Genomic DNA, 3813 nt, shown 5'->3' with positions numbered 1-3813 from the left:
CCCATCCCCTGCCCCCAGAATTAGCACAAGTGTGGGACCATCCACTGCAGGAGGTAACCAGCACAGACATTGAACAAAAGGAGTGGCTGGAGAGCAATGCATTCTAGCAATCCACAGATGGCCTCCAGGGACCATCGTGAGGTGGTACAGTTCAGAGCAGCCTCCAGACTGCTCTGCTCTGTGATTGCATCAGGACAGATCAGAGAATCAAGCAGCTTTACCTTTTTTTCCTGAGTCTGTGTACATGTTGCAAGGAAGATGCAAAGCTGCTTGTGTAAATTTTATTTCAAGTATTAAAGGACATCATTAATATAATCAGTTCAATGAAGTATTGCTTTATAAAGCAGAACAAAACAGCAAGATTTATTTCCTTGCTCATGAATAAACATACACACACACGTGGTACTTTGGGCTGGATTATTATGATTAAAGTTAGTAGGAATTCCACTTGCAGGATGGGTCTCTGCTATTTTAGGCCAAAACCTGCATTCCTTATACAAGCAAACTTTTAGGGCTTGTCTACATGGCAGCAAAGTCTGGACTATGGTATGAGTGAATTGTAGAGCACAGTAATGTGTTGCACTCTACCTGCCCTGTATGGACCCTGCTAGCATGAACCAAAACGGTACCTAGTTTGCTTTGATGTAGTCCTGTTTCAAACTAGGTACCTTTTTATTTGCACCATTAGGATCTCCATGGGACAATTAGAGTGCAACACATTAGCATGCTCTTCAGCTCACACCCCCTTAGTCTGTACTGTGCTGCCATATAGACAAGCCCTAAGAGACATTGCTAGGAGTTTTGCCTGAGTAAGAACTGTAGGATTTTGTCCTCAGTGTGTAAGTAACTTAGCTACGGTGCCTGTATGAAGATATAGGGCCTGATTCTCTTCTCCCACTGGTGAGTAATTTTATTGAAATCAGGATTATACTACAGTAATGTAAAACTGGGGTAAGAAGAGAATCAGGCTCACAGTATTCTATATAAGAGTCCAGGATTCAGGGGCGGCTCTAGCCATTTCGCCGCCCCAAGCACGGCGGTACGCTGCGGGGGGCGCTCTGCCGGTCGCCGGTCCTGCGGCTCTGGTGGACCTCCCGCAGATGTGCCTGCGGAGGGTCCGCTGGTCCCGCGGCTCCGGTGGACCTCCTGCAGGCACGCCTGCGGATGCTTCACCAAAGCCGCAGGACCAGCGGACCCTCCGCAGGCACGTCTGCGGGAGGTCCACCAGAGCCACCTGCCGCTCTCCCGGCGGCCGGCGGAGCACCCCCCGCGGCATGCCGCCCCAAGCACGTGCTTGGCATGCTGGGGTCTGGAGCTGCCCCTGCCAGGATTGTCACTCTGTGCATCACTCTGAAGCTTAGAGTGTCCGGTGAGTCAATGTGAAGCAGTGGAAAGAGCTACAAGCATGGTTGAGAGCTCTTTTTGTTTAGAATATCACCAGGCTGAATCATCACTGAGATTCATGGTCTGTTATTATCCAATTTTAAAGTTCTCAGCCACATGATTTTATGAATTACACCCAAGTGATAGCATGGGCTTTTCGGCTACTAGTAGATATATAATACAGCACAGAATTGCATTGTGCTAAACTGAAGTAGTCAAGCACTTGCAGAAATAACCTACAATGTCCGATGTCTCAACTAAGCTTTCCTGAGTTAAAGTGTAATAGTACCCAGAAATAGTGAAATGCAAACACTGAATTTGACTTCACCAGCCAAGCCACACCCATGCTTCTGAGAGCACTGGGCTGGATTCTTGACAGTAGTTAGAGATGCAATTTTTGCTTTATAGAATGTTACAGGGCCACCCAGAGGGGAGGGCAAGTGGGGCAATTTGCCCCAGGCCCCGCAGGGGCCCCCCGAGAGTTTTTCGGCGCCCCTGGAGCGGGGTCCTTCACTCGGAAAACTCTTCTGGGGCCCGGGGCCCCGGAGCATCTTCCGCAGCAATTCGGTGGCGGGGGATCCTTGCGCTCTGGGACCCGCTGCCGAAGTGCCCCGAAGACCTGCGGCGGGGGGGTCCTTCCACACTGGGACCCGCCGCCGAAGTGCCAGGTCTTTGGCGGCAATTCGGCGGTGGGGACCCCCCACTGCCATATACCCCAGGCCCCCTGAATCCTCTGGGTGGCCCTGGAATGTTAATGAATGTATCTCCAGTCATTTTTGTTAAGGGCTAAATTATAGCCAGCCAATGTGGCTGTGAGGTCATGTGTAGTGAGTAAGGAGTCTTCCACCCTTTTGAATGACCTGAGAAATGCAGCACCTGTGCTACAGATGTGTTTCCCCGGAAGCACAGTGTTTACTAACTTTCAATTCTGGAGACCTTAGGTTCAAAACCTGAATTCCTCACTCACACAAAATGACTTCAATGGAACATTGTACCCATGAGGAAGATGGCTGCCTACTCCCGGACCTACTCTAATATCTACTTTCTAGAGAGTTTAAATTAATCCCCTGGATAAACTTCAAATTGTTGACTATGGATTCCCCAATGAAAAAAATGAGAGGCAACAAAAGACCTAAGCTGGAATCGATTAAGCAGCTGAAGGAGGAGCCTGCAAAGCCACAGCAGAACCTAGCTCAGGATAGAGCGGCACTAAAAGAAGTCCTAATGGATTCAATCTCAAAAAGCATTCATGGCCTCTCTCAGGATGTATGTGATATAAAAGCCCAGATAACTCACTTGGAAAATGAGCTACACAAAACTACCATTGAAACCAGGAAAACTAAAAAAGAAACTGCCTTCTATATATTTGTCCCTGATACTCATAGGTTATGTTCTCGCTTATTTAGCTGCATGACCAGTCTATGGGTCCAGGTTTTTTGTGTTTGCTTTTGATTTGTTTTTTCCAGGTTTTGCAAATAGTAAACATTGAATTTTGTTATTTATAGGGTATTTCCACCTTGTCCACATATTTATACATATTTTGTTTCATTATGTGTTTAGATTATATATAAAATCAATAAAGTTTCAAAAACATAACAAAATTACTTCAGTGGGAGTAAGGGAAAAGGAAATTGATTTCCCCATCACAAAACTATTGAACAAACTTTTCAGGAATCGAGAAGACCCATTTAAATTCAAGTAATGTGTTGCAAGGCAAAGCAAAAGGAAACAGTACGGTAAATGCAGATGCCTAACAATTACAAGCATTGCATCATATCAGCATTAAAAGATTGGTCTTTGACATTCATCTCTGCACTATGGATCCCAGCTAGTAACTTTTCTGAAAGGCATCACATCAAAATGTTTAAAAACAAGGGGTGAAATCCTGGTGAAGTCAATGGCAAAACTCCCCTTAATTTCGGAAGAATCAGGATTTCACCCAACAGTTACAGAAAAAGCCTAATTATACATAATAGCATCACTGAGAACACTAGGCAGTCATTCTTTTTTAAATTCAGGGCATGAACCAAAATCTGTCCACTGACTTCAGTCTCACATCTTTCTTAAGCACCTGATCCAAAGCTCACTGAACTTGAAGGAAGGAGCAGTAGGTGAGTCAATGTTTTAACTTGCCCCTCCAAATGGATTTACATTAACTGATGGGTGTAGTCCCTAAATTATACTGTACCTTCACTATTATGTAAATTCTAGAAGGGATAGGCTCCCCAGACACGGATGTCTAATGTATAGCAGATACTATTTCACAAATGGCACTGCGTGCACTTTTTAATGCTAGTTTGCAATAATGTTTCCCTATTTTTTGGTTGTGTTTCTAAAGGACAAATCATTTTCTCAGCCACAAGCTTGGTTACACTAGCACACATCTGTCAAGTTCAAGATCAAAATAGTGTTTAATTCTGTTCATACCAA

Source organism: Mauremys mutica, chromosome 2, assembly GCF_020497125.1.
Source record: "Mauremys mutica isolate MM-2020 ecotype Southern chromosome 2, ASM2049712v1, whole genome shotgun sequence".
Classification (NCBI taxonomy): Eukaryota; Metazoa; Chordata; order Testudines; family Geoemydidae; genus Mauremys; species Mauremys mutica.
This window is presented reverse-complemented; position numbering follows the sequence as displayed.